The sequence below is a fragment of the Suncus etruscus genome, chromosome 7 (genome assembly GCF_024139225.1).
Source record: "Suncus etruscus isolate mSunEtr1 chromosome 7, mSunEtr1.pri.cur, whole genome shotgun sequence".
In the NCBI taxonomy this organism is placed as follows: Eukaryota; Metazoa; Chordata; class Mammalia; order Eulipotyphla; family Soricidae; genus Suncus; species Suncus etruscus.
The window spans coordinates 77,832,412-77,855,548 of NC_064854.1; the positions used below are offsets into that span (position 1 = coordinate 77,832,412).

The following is a 23,137-nucleotide window of genomic DNA, read 5'->3' on the forward strand; positions in this document are numbered from 1 at the left end:
CAAGGCAGGCACCTTACCTCTTTCATTTTTCATTGGTTTATAGGAAATATTTTATTCATTTCTCCCTCCTACAATTACTCCTCTCTCCAAAATAGAATACGTAAAGTCATGCCACTGTTTCCCCCACCACACACATACATGTTTGCCAGAGATGAACCTTTCTGGGCCTTTGAGAATATACAAAGCAAGCTCAGCCCCCTGATGAGGATTGCTATTTCTGAGGCAGCTTTTTCTGCCAATTGCTGTAGCAGCCACTAAATTCTTGCTGCTGGGAACCAGTGCTGAAGCTGGGCAGCTGTGCACAGCTGGCCAATTTGGCACTCCCTCCTTCTCTGCTAGCAACTCCAACTGGACCACTGTAGATAGATTTGAATTTAATAGAATCCAAATTTGAGTTCTATTGAATTCAAATCTTTAGCTGACCTAAGCTGCCAGGCAGTAGGCCCAGAGGCTCTTTCAAATCAGGGCTTTTACAGTTATATTAATCCACAGGAGATGGCATTTCTCTGTCTCACAAAGACAAGCAAAGCTATACAAACATGCAGACTGTTAAATAAAAGTGTTAAGGTTGGAGTTGAGCCAGATTCTCATGTATAAAAAGAAAAGAAAGAAAGTATATCTATACATATTATTCAAGGTGCTAATCTGTTGTCAATTTTGAATTCTTGGAAAAAATTCAGGGGAGAACGATACAATATAGAAATGATGATATATACAAACACACACCATTTTATGCAAATATTCTTGAAATCTAATACTGAAGTTTTATTCAACTCAGTGGATACTCTTTTTTTTTTTTTTTTTTTTTGGTTTTTGGGCCACACCCTGTGATGCTCAGGGGTTACTCCTGGCTATGCGCTCAGAAGTTGCTCCTGGCTTCTTGGGGGACCATATGGGACGCCGGGGGATCGAACCGTGGTCCGTCCTAGGCTAGCGCAGGCACCTTACCTCCAGCGCCACTGCCCGGCCCCTCAGTGGATACTCTTAGAGTCAGTTTCTCTTCTTAATGGATTAAGACGTAAACTAGAGTGACAGCTGCAATAATTTAACTCGTCCAAGGTATTCAGTTTTGATTGAGCACTACTTTTTGTGGAGTTTTCTGGGGACTATCTGTGGTACAATTAAAGAAAAAATTGGTGCTTTTATAAACATAGACTTTGGGCTAATGATGCATGAGTTCAAATCCAGATTTGCCAATTGCTAGTCATTAGAATTTGGGCACATTTTGTACATCTCAAAACCTCAGTGGAAAAAGATGATACGAATGGTACTTGCAAGAAGATAAAAGTAGTAAATTTTTTGAGCTTGCCAGGAATAATATCTGTGCACAGGGCCTGGAGTAAGACCTTAGCATTGCTTGGTGTGGGCCAAACCCTAAATAAATCAATGAATCAATAAATAAAATAGTAAACAAATATGATGATCATGAAGCTGTATCTGGCACATGGTACTAATCAAAGTTGGGTGTGCCTGCAGCAGGATCAATATTTCTAGGCTGTGTCCATTACCTACAACATCAGACAGTGTTTTAACAGTGTACCTGTACACTCTTAACATTTGTGAAGTATTCCTAAGTTAATGTCAATGTTGGTATAACTCACTGACATAACTGAAGTGGCCAAAGTGAGTAGGATAACCTTGCTGATTAGTCTCTTCTTCCCAGATTCTGAACTTCAAGAAGTGAATTTTGGCATTCACTTCTGCTTATATTGACTTCTACTGTACTTTTCAAAGTTTGTGTCCTGAATTATCCTTCACCTGTATCTCAAGCTTGAATTTTTACCTTATATCCAAGTCTTGTTGTTGCTTACTTTTTACCAACTTATTTATCTCCCAGTCACCAGTGGTGTCTACTTGTCATACCATTGGAAGTCTTTTTTTTCCATTGGAAGTCTTAAACTGTTATGTTTATATTATGTTATGTTACTGGTATATTATGTTACTTTATACCTTTCCAATTCAGCTGAAAGTTTCTATGCCCAACATTAGGACCACTTTAGGAGAAAAAAAACAGTTGCAATTATTTAATACTTTCCTGCTACGCACCACACTGCATAGAAACATTCAGTTTTATAGTTGGCTCCAAGAGATAATTTTATAACACAGATTTTATAGCAGCGAAGAGAGCTCAGCCTTTAAAGAATGCAAAGGTCAACAAAGCAAAACTTTTTCTATTTATGGTATAGGTATGACATTTGGACCTCTGAGCAGCCAGTATTATTTTGGCTTTAGTAAAAAGTTCATTGCCACACCTGCTTGTTTTATTTCATGTCAAAAAGTCTTTAGTTAAGAGATTTGGAAACTAAGACCTTCCATAAGTATTCATGCCAAACTTATCACAATTCCTCATTGCTGAGCCAATAATGCAATGAGAATAGATGGCACCAGGATGCCAGAGCTCTTGGTGTGTGGTGAATTGAAGAGATGTAATTATATGTGATGGTCAGAAGAAATGCTTCAAGGGCAAACTGGTGCCTAGCTGAAATTGTCAGAGCATTTCTGAAGAGAGACAGGAATTCAGAGCAATAATATTTGTATCCTCCATGGATCAAATTGGAAAAGAGGAGAGGTTAGTTATTTGTAGTCTGTGAGATTAATGTGTCTCACAATTTCACTCATGGATGTAGAAAAACAAGTTGGAAGGACCCTGTGGCCATGCACAGTTATTGATTGCTGTCTTAATGTACAGCATTAAGAAACCAGCAAATGGACAAAAGAGTAATATAAAACTTAGATCCTATTCTCTGCAGTACTTATAATTGCAGAGGCATATACATATGTTAAATTAAAATAACAGAGTTAAAATATTCCAAACCAGTAATAGGAAAAGTTACTTCTGTCTGATTTTTGAGCTTGAGAGTAGCTCCAAGAAAATGTGGTTGGAGCAATAACTTTGAAATATTAGGGCCCAGAGTCTAAGGACAAGACCACACAATTGAAACAAAGCAAAGCAGAGCTTTATTTTCATCTACCAGCATGCCCAAGAAGCTGACTGGTCAGGGTCTCCTTGCTAGAAGCAAGTTTATATAGGATTTTGCACAAAACGCTACTTCATTCTATTATCCTTGAAACTGATTGGCTAATGTTTAGGGATTTTTCCAAAGTTTCTGTTAATTTAGTCCTAACAAGATATCTGTTATGGCTAGGAGTATGGGGGCAATGTTTATGGTTTCTAACAGCCTTGAGAGCAGTGAGAGAGCCATGAGAGAGCCATGAGAGAGAGCTGTGAGAGTTTGTAAATGGAAAGAGCCTAGAAGCAGAAAATAGAAGCTTTAACATTTGGTGACAAAATAGAATTCCTTCTGTTCTAGGCTCCACTTTCTCTTCTCATCTTTTGGCCCTGAGTCAAATGTTTGACTCTCATTAAGATCCCTTCTGTTCTTGGCTCCACAGAAGGATCAATTTAAATTTGTTGGGTGCTATATTCACAATTTTATAAACATGGATATCTGCGATCCAGGGTGAAGCCAAATAGAAAGAGAAGAGGAAATATAGGAGATTAAGAAGTAACCTCTCTTTTCTGGTTTCTGGTGCTGTGTGACTGCCTTCATTTTAGTACTTTATAGCAGATGTAGACAAAATTGATGTCTGTAGTTTGGAAAGCTGAATTGCCACCAACCACATTCTATACAGATATATCCCTACTGTGTAGCAGGAAATAAACAAAAATTTTCCATGTTTACTGTCAGGAATCTAGGAAAGAAAGATACTATTCCCTTGCAGGGTTAGTGTTTTCTAGTCAGTAAAACAACTTTTAATGTCCTTTTTTTTCCTTGCTTGTTATTTTGCTGATTTTTCCTGTTTTAATGAACTAAGTTTATTTCTGTTCAAGCAACTAAAAAAGAGAAGCAATGTGTGTTTTATAATAATTACTTTATTTAAGCACCATGGTTACAAAATTGAGTTTCAAAATTGGTTGAGTTTTAGTCATGCAATGAACAGCATCCTTCATCAGTCCACATTTCCTGCCACCAGTATGCCCAGTTTCCCCCCCACCTTCTCAAACCTTTCTTTTCTGCCTACTTTTGGGGCAGAATTTTATTCCTCTTTCTCTCCCTCTCTCTTTTTATCACTCTTCTTTTTTGACACTATGATTCGTACTAAGCAATGTACTTTATATTTCTTTAAATCTAGACTTTATGATGTAAATGAGCTGAATGCACACCCACGCACACACACACACACACCCCATATATATAAATAATATTTTTCTAGTTAAGTCCTCTTTTTTCTTTAGTATTTGACATAGGATTTTAACAATAATATATTTAGCTGTCAAATAAGGATTGCACAACTTAAATTTTGTGAACTCTTCCAATAAATATGTTGTATCCTCATAGTTTATTGTGGTTATTTTCCTAAATTATATTGATAGATATTAATAATAATATTGATAGAAATGATTGTTGAAAGTTTCTTTCAACCAGCCTGATTGAGATCTGTTAAAGTGACTGCATAAGAAGACATCAGGAGACAGGAGAAATAGAAACTGCAGCAGTTGGATTGCTATGTGGAAGGCAGATGAGATTTGCTCTGAAAGGCCTCATTGTATGTAAGAGCAAAGAGGAAGTCATGTGCAGATATGTTACACATAAGGGAAAATTTCTAATTATGTGAACTACTTAAATATTAAAGAGAGATGTATTGGGAGATTATAAATTTCCTATCTCTAGAAATTTAAAATCAAATGTAAGGGTTTTTTATTATTCTTTTTATCTTTGTGGAAATTCTGCAAAAATATAGCAATTTTTTGCATAGATATTCTTTTCAATAAATTTTGAGAAAATTCCACAATGCAGATGAGAGCTTCTCACTGAGCAGCATATAGTGTAAGGGTTTTGTGTAGGGGTTCCTGAGATTACTCTACTGCTCATAGTGCACAGAAAAGTTATAGCTATGGTCTATAGCTGTTAGATCACACCCAGCTTTTACCCAAAACAATGTCATTCCCCAACTTCCCCTTTCCTTTTCACTTATCCCTTTGATATGTAAATGTACACCTAGACTAGAGTAGCTTGATATATGTAATTTTGTCACTCACTTGACCCTCTCCCTACTGGTTCGTAAATAAAGAGATTTTTGTTTGGCTTGGATTCTTCATTTCCACCTCCTGTGGTAAGTTGCTGAGGTTGCCTGGAATGGAAAGGCCTTTGATACCAGGGCCAAAATCTGGCTCATCTCCTTGCTGTTGATCCTCCTTCTATAGGACTGTCTCTTTGGCTTCTAACCCATCAGTGACCTTGCTAAGCTGCTGCAGGTTAGGGGGCAGAGGTCCTTGCAAAAACTGCCTTTGGTAAAAGAAAGGCAGTTGGCATCAGCATCTAGGATGTTGCCCAGAATGTTAGCTCTCTCTTCTTCAAGAACTGCTTCTGTCCCACCTGAGGAGAGTTCTGCTATGATGGGTTGTGGGGCAGCTGAGTGAGGCTGGGGGATGAATCAGTATAACCTATGTCTATTGGTAGCATATCAGCTATCTTTCACTAGCACTCCACCAGGTCTGGATACATTAATAGCTTTGTACCCATCTCTCCTTTCAGGTCATCAAACTCCATAGTCTGCCCATCTCCAATGCAACACAAAAATTCCTGGGATTGTTTCTATTATAGCTGTCTAATGAACAAAGACATCTTATTTTTGTATCATTTCCATTGATAAACCTGTAGCCATTCTGGACATTGGACCATTTGACAGTGCCCAGAACTTAGATTGCCAGCACAGGCTTGTCCACCTGACTCAGGGCTTGGGGCACAGGGGTGTCTCTAGATGAACCAGTTTCAAACTCTGAGTCTGCAGAGACTGTAGCCAGCTCATCATCCATAGGGTCTTGCTGGTTTAGTATCAGTAGTGAAAGATAAATTATGCTAAGCCTGGGAAGGTCTTTAGATCAAGAACTTGCCACCACTGTAAAGGCACCTCTCTCTTCTTGGGGCATGTGCATGGAAGAATCTCTAGGAAACCTGGTATGTTCAGTTCAGAGCAAGAAATGCAGGTAGATGGACCAGAGCAGCATGAAGCCATTCAGAATGGGGGCCATGTGCACCGATGTTTTAGTGAAGGGCACTGCACACTCAGTCTAGTTCAAGAGGGCTGTTTTGGTGATTATTCATCACAGATTCAAGTCACTCAACATTGTTTGGGGTCTTCTTAGTTCCCTGAGCCCCTGTTTGAGTGCCAGTTGCAAAATCACTCCATGTGCCATATTTCCAACTTTGGGTGAATGGATCTGAAGCAGGATAGCCATGAACATTTAATAAACCACAACAGTTAGGAGAGAATCATGGTTGGCTTCTTATCTTGTGTCTCCTTTCTGCATACTAAGCAGAAGAAGGAGGGTCAAGTGAGAGACAAAATTATCTATATCAAGCTACTCTAGTCTAGATGTATATTTACACATCAAAGTGATATTGAAAAGGAAAGAAGAATTGGGGAAATACCTTTGTTTTTGTTAAAAAAAAAAAACAGGGTCGGTCACTTGGGTCACTGCTGAAAAATTAACCTTCTAAGTTTATCTCTTAACTCTATTTGCATTAGTCATTATATTTGCTGGTTAAACTGTGTTCTACCTGTATAAATCTTAATAGCTACTCTTCTGTTTTATGCTCTACTGCAAACAGATAATTATGTATCTATTTCTAGTGGTTTATATTAGTTTGCACAGTTCTGGGGAAATTCAAAATGTTGTTAGATTTTTAATGGTTCTTAGCTATCCTAGTAAATGTTTTTCAATCACTGTAATGCTTGATTGTGTGTATTATTTAGCAACTTATTCACAAATTATGTCTGCAAAAATGTTCTAATGTCTTTGTCCACAGGAGTCAATGAAAAAGAAACTTGGAACTATAGACTCTTGTAACAGTGCTCATTATAAGAATGTTTTAGCAAAGTTAGTTTCAAACTGTATATATCTCTGCATATTCTTATGATTTGTTGTAAAGTTTATGGACATGGAACTTAGATTCTCTAGACTTATATTACAGTGTTTGGTGTAAGAATATTTCAGAACTTGTTTGCAAATTAAGTATCTGCAGATATCTATTAGTATCTTCAGAAAGCTTCTAATATTATGTACAGAGAAGTCTATGAAAAATGTTATGATATGTATAGACAAGGAGAAATAGCTGAATGTTTTAAGAATGATATATGCACAATCTAGCCTATGACACTTTTACAGCCAACTCTACCCTTACCAGCAGTGATTTCTAGGAATTAGAATATTTCTTCACCACCTTACTTACTGCTAAAGGATTTTGTTTTCCTTAATTACCCAGACTTTTACAGTTCCTATGCAAATCAACAACCACTTTCATATCTTCTTTCTGGGGGTTCCCACGTCTTGCAGAGAACAATACAACAAAATTTATGTAGCCCTTCTCAAAAAAAATTTTGGAACAGAAACGTGAATTTTTAAATTATACCCTGCTTTTACTCAAAATAAAGATATTTCTCCAACTTTCTCTTTCATTTTCATTTATCTCTTTGATATGTAAATGTACACTGGACTAGCTTGATATAGGTAGTTTTGTCACTCACTTGACCCTCCACTCCTAAATAGAGATTTTGGTTGCCTTATTGTGTGGAGAGGAACCACAAGGCAAGAAGCCAACTGACTTCATGATTCTCTCTTGACTGGACTGTTTATTTACTTATTTTTTACTTTATTTTATTTTTCAGTTTTTGAGCCACACCTGGTGACTCGCAGGGGTTACTCCTGGCTCTGTGTTTGGAAATTGCTCCTGGCTTGGGGGACCATATGGGAAGCTGGGGGACTGAACCATGATCCTTCCTAGGTAAGCAGCATGCAAGGCAAATGCCCTACAGCTACAGCTGTGCCATCACTCTGACCCCAGGAATTGTTTTTATTAATTCCTTGCACTACCCTGCTTCAGACCCATTCACCAGAGGTTGAAAAAACAATGTGTGGGGTGATATATATGGCATTTGTGGTGGAAAAATACATATTTTACAAATTTTACATATTGTGGAAAAATACAGACTAACATCAGCAAATAAAATGTATGCATAAGGGACTGGAGCAATAGGACAGCAGCATTTGTCTTTAGGCAGCCAACAGGGGTACAATCCCAGGCATTCAATATGGTTCTCAGAGCTTAGCCATAGTGATTTCTGAGTACAAAGTCAGAAGTAAGCCCTTTGCACTACCCTCATAAAATAAAATAAAAAAAAAAATGAAACAAAAGAAAGAAAAAAAAGGTAAAGTCAGGAAAAACAAGTCTTCAGGTTTCCACTCTTCGTGTTCTTTTTTCTTTTTTGGGGGGGTCACATCCGGCAGTGCTCAGGGGTTACTCCTGGCTCTATGCTCAGAAATCGCCCCTGGCAGGCACAGGGGATCATATGGGTTGCTGGAATTCAAACCAATGATCTTCTGCATGAAAGGCAAATGCCTTACCTCCATGCTATCTCTCCGGCCCCTTGTGTTCTTTTTTCAAGGGATGCATTTGCTTCTCTTAGCAGTGATGGGTGGAAACATATGCAAAATACTATCAACCAGGAATATCCATTTGCACCATAATTTTCAAGGTTTTATTGGAGGTAGTCAGACAGGCAGCATCTCCATGACTAACTTTATTTAGTTTCTAGCTCCAGAGATATGAAATATGGTTCAAGATCTCAGACACATGAAACACTTACTTAGGGTAGGATATTAAAAGTATTGGTGTTATTATGTAGGCAGTCCTTTCTTTGCATTCCTTACCCCATGTTTGCTGAGGAGATATAGGTGCAGCACAAGATATTCATCGTTTTTATCTTCAAAGGTCAGTGGACATAGGCTGATTGCCATGAGCACTTTAAAAATGTCACTGGTATCTTTAAAAATATTTATTTTATTGAATCACCATAAAATAGAGTTAGAAAGTTGATTATTGAATTTCACAGAGGACACTCCACTCCCCCCCCCCCCGGAGACTTTGATTTAGCTTACGCTTCCCGCTTCCCTTCTCCCACTTCATTTGATATGTAAAGACCCACCTGGGCTTCATTAACATTAGATAGGTATTTTGTCTGCTAACTATATCTGCCACCCCAGGTCCAGCTGCATTGATTCCAGTCAATTAAAATCATTGGGGAGGACAGTCGGCTCTTAATCCACAAGGCTGGAAGCTTCTGACCCTCTACTTTTCCCCTTATGTATGTTTTGTTTTCTTAATTCTTGTTGCACCCCGGGTAAGACCCATTTACCCAGAGTTGGATTATGGCAGTGGAGCCTCTACAAACACCTATACTTTCTCCAATGTTCATTTTCCACCACCAATGCCCCTAATTTCCCTCTCATCTTACTAGCTCCAGCCTGCCTCTATGGCAGATACTTTCTTTTTGTCTTTGTCTCTCTGTCTCTCTTTCTCACTCTCTTTCTTTCTCTTTTTCCCTTTTAGTCACCATGGTTTACTGACATACTGACAGTTTTTTTTCTTTTTTTGTTTTCTGTTTTAGGGTCATACCTGGCAGTGCTTAGGGGTTACTCGTGGATACTTGCTCTAAAATCACTCCTGGCAGGCTTGAGAACAATATGGGATATTTAGGATTGAAACCAGGCAGGCCACATTCAAGGAAATGCCCTATTAGCTTAGCTATTACTCTGGACCACCCCCCTGGCAGCTTTTTGAAGAGTCCTCAAGGTATAATGGAAGTGGGGCTGGAAAAATATTAGAAAACAGTTATTTTTAGGACCAAATGTTTGTGTGTAAGATGGGGCATTTGGAGTCACACCTGACTGTAATCAGGGCCTGCTCCTGATTCTGTGTTCAAATCAACTCTTGAGGAGCGCCAGGACTATATGTGGTGCCCAGGATCAAACAGAGGTCTGCTGCATGTGAGGCTATTGCCTAGATTCCTGTACTATGTCTTTAGCTCCTGGAACTAAACCATTTTTAAGGATTTTTGTTTTTATAATTTTTGTTTTTATAATTCATGAGTTAACTTTTCTCGCAGATGTCTGTTAAGTGTATTTTTTTTCAGAAAGTTATTTATTTTTTGTTTTGTTTTTTGGCCACACGCTTGGGAAAAGGAGTATAAGAGGCTTCACTTTCTCCAACTTTAAATTGAACTACTAAGCAATTGTCATTAAAACAATACTGTATTGGAATAAAGACAGACCTTCAGACCAGTGGATTACTTGAGTAATCATAGAATATTCCCAAGATATACATCAATTAATCTGATAAAGGTGCAATAAATGCAAAATGAATCAAGGAAAGCCTCTTAAACAAGTGGTGTTGAGACAACTGGTCAGCATCTTACAAAAATCAACAACAACAAAACCATGAACTTGGATCTCCATCTAACACCCTGCACAAAGGTCAAATGTAAATAGATTAAAGACCTTGATATCAGACTCAAAACCATAAGGTATATAGAACAACATATAGGTAAATCACTCCAAACTGAGACTAAAGGCATCTTCAAGGAGGAAACAGCACTCTCCAAACAAGTCAAAACAGAGATAAACAGATGGGACTATATTAAGCTGAGAAGCTTCTGAACCTCAAAGGCAATAATGCCTTGAATACAAAAGCCACCCACAGAATAGAGAAGCTATTCACCCAGCACCTATCAGATAAGGGGCTAATACCTAAGATTCTACAAGGCACTGACAGAACTTTACAGGAAAAATCCATCTAACCCCATAAAAATGGGGAGATAAAATGAACAAATAATTTCTCAAAGAATGGCCAAAAGGCACATAAAAAATGTTCCACATCACTAATCATCAGGGAGATGCAAATCAAAACCACTATGAGGTACCTTCTCCTGCCACAGAGACTGACACATATCACAAAGAACAAGAATAATCATTGCTGGTGGGGATATGGGGAGAAAGGAACTCTCATTCGCTGCTGATCATAATGCTATCTAGTCCAGACCTTATGGAAAACAATATGGTGATTCCTCGAAAAAAACTGGAAATTGATGGGGCCAGAGTGGTAGTGCTAGAGGTAAGGCATTGCCTTGCAAGCGCTAGCCTAGCACTGACCAAGGTTTGATCCCCCTGCGTCCACATGATCCCCCCCAAGAGAAGAGCGATTTCTGAGCACATAGCCAGGAATAATCCCTGAGCGTCAATGGGTGTGCCCCAACTCCCCACCCTACAAAAAGACAAAACCTGGAAATTGAGCTCCCATATGATCCATCTATACCACTCCTAGGGATATAGCCTAGGAACACAAAAATGCAATATAAAAAATACCTTCCTCACACCTATATTAATTGCAGTGCTATTTATAATATCCAGACTCTGAAAACATCCATGATGCCCTTCAACAGATGAATGGCTAAAGAAACTGTCATGTATGTATACAATAAAATATTATGCAGCAGTCATGAAAGATTAACTAATAAAATTTTCCTATACATGGATGTATATGGTATCTATTATGCTGAATGAAAAGATCAGAAGAAAGAGACATAGAATAGTCTCATGCATATAAGTTTCAAGAAAAATAAAATTTGAAGCCAGAGAGGTGGCGCAAATGGAAGGGCATTTGCTTTGCATGCGCTAACCTTGGAAGGACCGTGATTCGATCCCTCGGAGCCCATATATTTCCCAAAGCCAGGAGCGATTTCTGAGCTCATAGCCAAAAGTAACCCCTAAGTGTCACCAGGTGTGGCCCAAAAACCAAAAAAAAATTTATTATTGAAATAATCCAGAGATGAGGGACTGAATGACCAGCTCATGATATAAAACTCACCACAAAGATTGGTGAGTGCAGTTAGAGAAATAATTACACTGAGAACTATTATAACAATGTTAGTGAGTGTGGGAAGTAGAAAGCCTGTTTTGAATACTGATGGAGGGGCTTGGGTAGATAGGGGCTTGGGTGACTGAATATTGCACTGGTAAAGTGGGGTGTTCTTTTTATAGCTAAAACCTAACTGCAATAATGTTTGTAATCACTCTGTTGAAATAAAGATATTATTAAAAAAATAAAAGTTATAGCAAACATCTTTACATTAAGAATTGGAGGAGTTGGATTCAATCAAAACAAAGCCTTATAGTTTATATACATGTTTTCTTTACTTTTAAATTCAGTAATTATTAAGTGATATCACATTTAAGTGAAATCACATCTGGTGATAAATATACTAGTCCAACTGTTCATCAAAATAAAATTTATCACAAATATAAATAAAATTCCCAATTGAAACTGGCCTTTCAGCTGCCATCAAATAAAATTCTCTCCCTAACAATTGATAAAAGATAGTAGTCATAAGAAAAAATAGAAAGTACTACAGCAACATCTACATTGCTCCTTAGAAGTATTATTGCATCATCTACATTGCTCCTTAGTACACAAACTTTGAGAAAACCAGAGTTTCTTCATAATAGTTTAATTACATTTGAAAAGGCACACTAGTGTGGATTTTTTGGACATTCTAGAAATTTGCCATGGATGTTTTGTTTCAGTTGTAGAGAGGAAGTCTGTCACTATTAAGGTAAACAAGAAAGATAATTCAAACTAAAGAAAAACAGCAGCCAAAACTTTAACGGCCAGTAACAATGTACTGTTTTTTTTTTTTCATGTAACCTTGTGTTTTCTATATATTCAATTCCAATCATTAGAATACATAAGTTTGTATTCTAATGATTTAGTTTGATTTTCAGTATGAAAAAAGAATTAAAAAGACATTACTTAGGGAAAAAGAGAAGGGATAACCCTTATAATGAAAATAGGTGCTCTTACCTAACTATATATTGAGAATATAATCCATTTAAATTTCCAGAAATAAATCTGTCAAAAATTTTCCCCTTCATTTCCAGGAAAGAAAAGCCCTCCTCTAGGGCATTAATGGGGGTAAGGTAAGAATCAGTTTGCTTCAATAGAAACAGTTCAGCTCTACATTAGAAGAATTTAACTTTGGTCCACTTGTCTCTTAACTTAAGAGCACTCCGCCCATCAGTTCAAAAAACTGAAGATATAATGTAAAAATATATTCACGTGTCATTTCAGTATAAAATTAGCATAGATGTCTGCTTTCATTCCCTGACTTTTCAGCATAATAATACACTGGTGATTTGGTTGCTACACCATCAACATCTTCGTGATCTTCCCTGGCAATTTCAGCAGCCTCTGCTTGGCTACTTTTTCTCTATCTTCCTGTTTCATAATTTTTGGGGGCAACTTGATCCTTCTGCTTCTATAAGTTCAGTTTGTATTTCCATTGGCACTTATTTACACATTCAACGTGGAGCTCCTCTACATGGATTCAGTTTCTCCTTTGGTATGAATTTGACCCACTTCCAGGTAATTCAACTGAACCTTCTCTGGAAACTCATCCATGTGTGAATCATGCACTTGACTATCCCGCAGCAGATCTGGATGGACTTGTTCTACAGTCAGTTGTACTGAGACCATCTGCACCTGAAGCAATGGCAACACATGTACCTTCCCAATTTGTTTTATTAGTCATTGATATCACAGGTTCAGTTTGCACATGAGCTTCTACAGAAAGAATTTTATCTGTGAGACACTGAAATATTAGGAGCATCACTGAGATGCCTACTTAATTTTTTCCTTGCATAAATAACACGTCACAAAAGTACAATGGTTGGGTTTATCTCCAGTGATCTTTGAACTGGTTCTAACTGTTGAGCACACTGTTACAGACCTGACATTCATAAAGCTTCTTTCTTCTCTTTTTTAGACCCAACTCCAGTTCATCTTGGGTCAGCTGGTTGCAAGGCAAATGTCCTACCACTGAGCTACCACCCCTATTTTGAGATTTTTGCAAAACATAATTATTTTGGATTTTATATTTACATTATCCTTCACTTTTCACATTAGTAAAAAAAATACAAAGTATAATTACCCTTTCCTCCTATCATTGAAAATATAAATGATAGGTATATATGTAGTCAAGTCAATTGTTTTATTTTAATATACATTTATAAATTGTTATACAACCAGCTTTCATCATTTTTCATGGTAGGACTATTACTATGTCATGTTTTGGGTTTCCCTTTAAGTTCTGTATATGCTAGGGTGATGTGTGGGCCAGTTTATTATTACTATAGCCTGTTCCAAGAGAACATTCCTAGTAATCTCATTGTCTCCACAGGGTGGAATTTACAGATACACTTCAGCTCCTTTACAGCTCAGGAAGACATGAGAGCTTGGGGACAGTAAAGATTTAATAATGCTTTTGCTGTGTTAGACTGCACTAGGGTCTTTTTGAAGTTTATTCTTGGATTAAATATTATTTTCAAGGGACTTTTCTTTTCCATTGTTTAAGATTGTAAAAAATAACAGCTACAGAAGATAGGATTCTCTTTTACTAAGCATTTCAATATAAAAACACTCATGAATCAGTAAAAATAAAAAACCCAACACAATAAAAATTGAGCAAAGTATTAAGCTGAGTCTAAGTATACACAACTTTTAATAGATTGAATAGTACAGAAGTATCTATTAAAATGATACTATTAAAACATTAAAACAGTTTTGACTATGATTTTTCTTCATTATAATGCCTCAGCTTCTTGTGAGATTGTGAGATAAATAAAACTGAAATTTTATTTGTCAGATAAATGAGCTACCCTCTAAGAGTTTTATTCCAACACTATGTAGTTTTATTCTTTTATCTCTACTGACTCTGTCCTTGTACTAGAGTCTGCATAATTCTTGTTCAGTTGCTAAAACTCATAGCAAGTTTCTATGAGTCTAGGATTTTTACTGCTTTTCCTCCAGCTGGGTTAGTTACTTGTCTATTACATATATTCATCTCTGAATTTTTCTATCACTTAAAAGTTAACCATCTGTTCTTATGCTAGTTTCACCCTCAAAATAAGATATTTTTGAAATCAAAGGCTGTTTCTATTCCTTTCTGTATAACACATTCTTTAATACTATTAAATATTTTGTAATGAATAAATAAAATCAAGTTTTATGATAAAAATTTGTATTGTACTGCAGAAAGCTCTTATTTTGAAAAACTATGAGCAAAGTAATATAACCTAAATTTTATGGACACATCTGTATCACTGCATTAAATTCTGTGTTTAATTTAGTTTTCTTGCCCTCTAGTTATATAAGAGGTGTATTTTTGAAACAGAAAATGGACGTAAATTGAAAAGCATGGAGAAAGTCATAAGTGTAAATTTCTTCTCGAAATAATCTCTTGAGCTCATATTTAATAAAGATAAGTTACTCAATCAACAATAACTCCATGCGTAGAGTATTTATATATAAATCACTTAGTTTGGCTTGGAACTAACATTGATAGGACATAATTGATCTTTAAAAGTTTTATGAAGAATCACAGACTGTGAAATTAAAAGTGGTTGTATTGTCTAAGTGCCTTTCCATCAACCAGACACTATTTTCTTGGGAGCTGAAACCTCATTTTATATGTATTATTGAACAGTCCATCAATTAACTCTGTCTAATAATAATTAACAGCATGTTACTTTCTAGCTTTTAACAGAAGAGCCTAGTTTTCTAACCCAATAAATTGCCAGCTAGGTTTCACCCTCCCATAATGCTCACATCAGACATTAATGACAGTATGTTTCATTTCTAGGGATATATTCTATGAACTCAAAAATAATATAGAAAAGCCTCATGCATTCCTCTTTTCACTGCAGCACTATTTACAAAACCAGAATTGGAAACAACACAAGTACCTAAAAACAAATGAGTAGATAAGAAAATTGTGGTACATACATACAATGGAATACCATGCAGCTATTAGAAAAAATTAAGTCATAAAGTTTGCTTATACATGGATAGATATTGAGATTATTATACTTAATAAAATAAGTCAGAGGAGAGAGATAGACAATAGAATAACCTCACTTATTTGTGGGGTATAAGAAAATAAAAATAATATTGTAGTAATATCTAGACACAATACAGATGAGTGCCAGGATGACCGTCTATTGTAGAAAGTTTGCCATAAATAGTGGAACAGTTTAGTTAGGGTAGAGAAGGGACCACTATGACAATAATAGTTGGAAGCATCCAGTGATTACTCTGAACAAGAACTGGGTGCTGAACAGATAAAGTGATATGCATTGTATAATATCTACTCCAATATCCTTTGTTAGCGATAGTGCAAATGACCATGTCTAAGAAAAGGCACGTGCGAGAGAGTAAGATGCAAGCTCCAGAAGGGTGAGTGGTAGAAAAATTAAGGACATTGGTGGTGGAAAATATTTGTGGCAAAGGATCATTTCATGCACATTGTGAGACTGAAACTAATTTGTGCACAATTTTGTAACAATAGTGTTCAAATATAAGAGAAAATATAAAGTATATTTTTACATTGCCATAAAAATAAATATAAATTCTGTATAGTTGTTCCATAATAGTACTATCAATCTAATTATGATTTGGTAAATTAGTCATTTAGTCATATGTATTGCACAGTGCTGTTATGAGTGATAAAAGTAAGTGTTCAGAAAACCAACTTTGTTTTCCTTCTCTATCTGTATAACAAATTGTCTCTCCAAACTTTTTCTATTTATTAAAAACACACATTTCTTTTCTACAGTACTTATTTCCATTCTCTGTTTAAGAGCACTTGATAGTTTTTCCTGCCCATTCAGGGAAATGCCAGTGAAGAAATGTAGATCAACCTTCAGAAGCAGAATGAGTACTTCAGTTTTCAGTGAGAGAAAAGAGAAAAGCTTGGATCAAATAGCTGTGAGTTTAAGAACCAAATAGTGCATTCACCTCAAAACTTTTATTGTTCACCAAGTCTTTCTCACCAAGGTTCTTACTTCCTCTTTAGGATCTCTGCAGAAATTAATTTCAAGATTGAGTTCCACATTCATATGATATGCTGCTATATAGGCATAAAACTTTTGGACACATGAATCTCATGAGATCCACTGGCGGATCACTCTGTTTTGCAAGAAATAGAAATGTCTATATAATTCAGAGAAGAGTCTTTTGCAAAGAGGAGAATGTAAGATTTATCTGTGAGAGGGTATAAAAAAACCTCTATAATCTGTAAGCACTGAAGTTGTTAGTCAGCTGAAGGCTGCCAGAATTTGGTTAGTGAAGCTCCTAAGAAGGAAGGAGTTCATACTAGAAATGCCTCTGTTGTTAGCAATTTTCAGTATAACTCACTGACCAATATTCCTGTGACCTGCAGCTTGACATCAGACAAGTTTTCAATGGCAATTATTACCTGATTAACCATCAGAAATGTATCTCGGGTTCTCTCCAGACTTATTATGTTGATGTCATAATTTTCTCTTTTGTGAATGTCCAGGATGTCAAGTTTAGTGTTACCAAAGTCTGTTCCTGCCTGCTGCAAGGAATTTGAGTACATTGTTCTTCACTCATAGTATTTAAGAACTCTGATGCATAAAGTTCACCTTTAAGTTTAGACACATAGAATAACACTTTATGGACTTTCTTTGAGAAGTGCATAAAGGCTTGCTTTCTTCTATTCACAAAAATTTGTTATAATCCTTGGAAAGGAGAATAGTTATGATAAACTGGTTAGTTCACAATAGTTGCATCTTGCAATTTATATTTTTCGGAAGTACTGTGTGCTTCTGTATTGACCCTGTCCTCTAAATATCTTTTGTTATAAAACTCACCATAAACTTAGTGTTTCAAAATGATACAGGTTTATTTCTTTACCATGCTGTGAGTTAGAGAAAAAAAACCACAAATGTTTTGTCAAAAAGGGGAAAAGCAAGTAGGGCAAAGTGTGCAAGATTCAGACCCTTATTTTGTGTGTACGAATTTGTGCATATGTGTTTTCTGGGATAGAGGACATGTGAGACACATCCAGTGGTGCAAGTTTCTCAGGGGACCATGTACTACAGAAACAACATATGCAACATAACCTCTGTACTAGTTATTTTCTTTGGTTCCAAAAATATAAAATTTAAAATGCTCTCTTTTAAATCTCAAGTTACACACGTTTATTTAGTTCTCCTGGCAAGGAGTGATGGTAACACATGCCAAATTCTGCTAACTAGAGACAATCATCAGAGACTAGGTGACCAGACCAAATTTTTTATTGGGACTCCTCCTGTAGGCACCTGCCATATATAAAAATTTCAGACTCCTGACCTCGCTTAGGTGTCGCAGCACAGAGAAGGTATCCAGCACCATGCCACGGCTGACAGAGGACAACAGGATACCTGAGGGACGGGCTCAACCTCCGCACAGTTGCCGCCACAATCGAGCTTAGCCACTGCTGCCAGAAGGGGTACCTGGCGCCAAGCCACAGGTGACAGAGGAGGGCAGGAGGCCAAGGATAAGGCTCATCCTCTGTGTAGTCATCACCATTACCCTACTTAAATTAAGTACAGCATCACAGAGGTTTCCAGCACTAAGCCACAGGTGACAGAGGAAGGCGGAAGACCAGAGGGTAGGGCTCAACCTCTGCGTGGTCTCCACCATTATGCCCTGCCTCCTCCTTGCTGACTCTCCAGAGGTGCTGACTGTCCACGTGAAAAATTTTTAATGTATACCATACAGGTCTAATATTCATTTACCGCAGAAAATCCACAATCCATAAAACAGAACAGCAAAACAATGAAGTAGTTTGTTATACCTCTACAATACTTTGATAAGCTCACTCAACTAGGAAAAATAAACTAAATATCTGATATACCTCTAATCACTTTTAATACAATAAGTTCAGCAAACTTCAACATTCAAAGACACTAAATGCAAAGAAATATGGGCAAACTAAGAAAGACACTAGCAGCCAGGGATATGGAGAGAAATCCTAGCAAGTTACCAAGTCCACCAAAATGCATGAGCCCAATATGATGAGAACCTAAAATCGGCAATCAATGTCTTAGCAATAGATATCAAGGAATCACTAGCCTGTAAAATTAAGAAATCATTAGTTAAAAAATTCAACCAACTCAAAGAAAACCTTTTACAGAAGATGAGAGAATTCATACTAATGAAATTAAGGGAAATAAAAAGCATCTTAGTACGCCACAATAGCAGAATTACACAGTTAGAAAATTGCATAGAGGAACTTGAAGAAATACTACAATCCAACAATGACAAAGAAGTCAATAGGAAGCAAGAGACAAATCATTGGAAGAAAATGTTAGGTACTTAATGAACAAAAACAAAAGAAATAATCTACAAATTGTAGTAATACCAGAAGGGGAGAAGAAAGGAAAGGGGAAGAACAAATAGTGAGAAAAATAATAGCAGAAAATTTTCCCACCCTTTGGAAAGAAGCACCAGTACAAATAAAAGAGCTGAAAAGAGTCCCTAATAAAGTAGATCCTAATAGACAAACACCAAGGCATATAGTCATTCAAACAGCCAAAAGCAAAGAGAAAGATGAATTTTTTTAAACAATAAGAGAAAAAAAACTCAAGTATGAAGGAAGAAACATAAGATTTAAACCAGATCTTCCATTTGAAACAATTCAAACATAAAGATAGTGGAATGACATAATTAAACTATTGAATGAAAGAAACTTCCAAATTAGAGTCCACTACCCAGCAAAACTCTCACTCATATGAGAGGGAGGACTAAGTTTATTCTCAAACAAAACAAAAAAAAAACTCTCACTATATGTGCTAATCAAACTGAATCTAAATGAACTATTCAGAGATGAATTACATAATTCAAACATCCAATTGTAACAACAACTACCCTATACAATACAATAGCACAACAATAATCTTCTTAAATATCAATGGATTAAACTCTCCTATTAAAAGACACAGAGTTGAGGTTGGATCAGAAAACAAAAACCAGATATCTTCTTCCTGCAAGAAACACACCTAAAAGAACAGGATAGACAAAGGCTTAGAATAGAAAGCAATTATTCAAGCCAATGGGGGAAAAAAACCTGGGACTTATATCAGACCAAATCACATTCAACCTTAAGAAAGTGCTCAGAGGGTCACCATGTACTGATCAGGGGAGCACTAGATCAAGAAGTACTAACTCTAGTCAACATTTATGCTCCAGATACAGAGCCAGCAAACTATATAAAACCTTTTTTCACAAACCTGGAAAAACATATGGAAGGGAATGTGATAATAGTAGAAGACTTCAACACAACATTATCACAACTAGACAGATCCACTAGGCAGAAAACTAGCAAAGACATAAGAGCTCTAAATGAGAAACTAGAAGAACTAGGACTAATAGATTTACACAGGGCCTACCACCCCCAGAAAATGAAATACACATTCTTATCAAGTGCACAGGGTACCTACTCTACATTAGGATAAAAATCTAACTTTCACAATGTCACAAATATAAGGATTATAAGAAGCGCCCTATCAGATCACTATGCAACAGAGACCAAGATTGACTGTAAGAAGTTGTGGGGAAAATCCAACACTTGGAGATTAAACAACATGCTGCTCATAAACAGCTGAATCAAAGAGGAAATCAAGGAAAAAAATAAAACAATTCCTTGAAATGGATGATAATGAAGAAAACATTGTCAAAATCTGTGGGACTAAGTAAAAGTAATTTGGGTATGTTTGGCAAGAGAAAATGACAAAATAGACAATTTAAAGGGACACCTTAAGGATCTGGAACAACAAGAGCAAGGAAAGCCAAACACAGGTTGAAGACATGAAATAATAAAAAACAGGGCAGAAATAAACAACAGAAAAAAATACGAAAATATTAATGAGACAAAAAGTTGGTTTTCAAAAAAAATAAACAAGATAGACAAACCACTGGCAAGACTCACACACACAAAGTTAAAACACCAAATAAATTGAAACACAAATGAAAGGGGAGAGATTACAACAAAATCCCAAGAAATCCAAGACATCATGAGGGCTTATTATGAACAACTGAACTCAGTTAAGTTAGAAAAACCAGAAGAAATTAATAGATTTCTGGAAAAATATTATATTCTCAAACTTAATAAGGAGAATGTAGAAAACCTAAATGTCAAAATCATATCTAAAATATTGAAATAGCAATTGAGAAACTCCCCAAGAACAAAAATCCAGGACCAGATAGTTTTACAGGTAAATTTTATCAAACATTTAGAGAAGAATTATTACCATTGATCCTCAAGCTCTTCCAAAATATTGAAAAGATAGGAATCCTCCCTTACTCCTTTTATTAGGCTAATATGACATTCGTTCTTAAAGCTGACAAAGTCATCACCAAGAAGAAAACTACAGACCAATCTCACTAACGGAATAGATGCAAAAATCCTCAACAAAATCTTAGCAAACCAAATTCAACAATTCATAAAAAAGATTATACACCATGACCAGTGGATTTCATCCCAGGGATGCAATGATAGTTCAACATATTAATCAACATCATAAAATGAGATTCCATCTCACGCCAGAGACTGTCTCACATCACAAAGAACAAGAACAATCTGTGCTGCAGGGGATGTGGGGAGAAAAAAAACTCTCATTTACTGCTGATGGAAATGCTGTCTAGTCCAGCTCTTATGAAAAACAATATGGAGATCCTCAAAAATTGAAAATTGAGCTCCCATTTGATCCAGCTATACCACTTCTAGGGATATACCCTAGGAACACAAAAATACAATTCAAAAATCCCTTCATCACATCCCTTTCCTTCATTGCAGTGCTATTTACAATAGCCAGACTCTGGAAACAACAAAGATGCCTTTTAACAGATTAATGGCTAAAGAAATTATGGTACATATACACAATGAAATATTATGCAGCCATCAGGAGAGATGAAGTCATAAATTTTTATACATGAATGTACATGGAATCTACTATGCTGAGTGAAATAAGTCAAAGAGAGACACACACAGAATAGTCTTATTAATATATGATTTAAAAAAATAAAATACATTATTGAAATAATTATTGAATTAATTCCTAAAGATGAAGGACAGAAAGACCAGCTCACAATATGAAGCTCACCAGAAAGAGTGGTGAGTGCAGTTAGAAAAATAACTATCATAACAATGATAGTATGAACAATGATAGTATAAACTATCATAACAATGTCAATGAGTGGGGGGAGTAGAAAGTCTATCCAGAATATAGGCAGTTGGGGAAGGAGACGGGGAAATTGATGATGGGAATGGTGCACTGGTGAAGGGGGTGTTCTTAGTATGACTGAAACTCAACTGCAATCATGTTTGTAATCACAGTGTTTAAATAAAAGTATTATTTTAAAAAACATCAACAACAAGAAAGACAAAAATCACATGACCACATCAATTGGTGCAGAGAAAGCATTTGTCAAAATCCAACACTCATTCAAGATGAAATCACTCAGCAAAATAGGACTGGAAGGAACCTTTCTCAAGATAGTTACAGTTATCTATAAAATGCCCACAGTCAACATTATACTTAGTGGTGAAAAACTGAAACTATTTCCACTAAGGTCAGGAACTAGGCAATGCTGTCCACTGTCTCTGCTCTTATTCAACATAGTTTTAAAAGTCCTACCAATAGCAATCAGACAAGAGAAGGAAATCAAAGAAAATAAAATAGGAAATAAGGAACTTAAACTATCTCTTTTTGCTGATGATATGATGATATACATAGAAAACCCTAAAGAGTACACAGTAAAACTCCTAGAAACAATTAACCAATACAGCAAAGTGGCTATCTACAAAGTCAATACACAAAAGACAGTAGCATCCTCTCTACAAATAATGAAGCAGAGGAGAAAGAGATTAAAAAGTCAATCCCATTTAAAATAGTATCTAAAAATATCAAGTACTTAGGAATCAACCTGGCAAGAGAATAGAAGGACCTATATCATGAAAACTTCAAAACACAAGAAAGAAATTAAAGAGGAGCTAAGGAATTGAAAGAACACCCTATGCTCTTGGGTAGGTAGTATCAATATCATCAAAATGTCTATCTTACCTAAACTACTATATAGATTCAATGCAATCTCTATCCAAATTTAGACATCCTTTTATAAAGTTTTTATGGACCACAAAAGATACAGGATAGCCAAATCCATACTGAAAAACAATAAACTGGGTGGTATCTCTTTACTTAACTTGAAGCTTTACTATAAAGCCATAGTGATCAAAACAGCATAATACTTTAACAAAGACAGAGTCTCAGACCAATGGGCTAGAACAGAATATCCAGTAACATACCTACAAATATTTGGTCAAGTACTATTTGACAAAGGAGCCAAGGATTTGAAATTGAACAAAGACAGTCTCTTCAACAAATGGTGTTGGAACAACT

The 23,137-nt window shown here is 36.2% G+C and overlaps 1 pseudogene; it reads right to left on the minus strand.

Annotated features, from left to right (window-relative positions):
* Positions 1 to 211: 211 nt before the first annotated feature.
* Positions 212 to 18,380, minus strand: LOC126014340 (zinc finger protein 131-like; annotated as a pseudogene).
* Between the last annotated feature and the right edge of the window lie 4,757 nt (positions 18,381 to 23,137).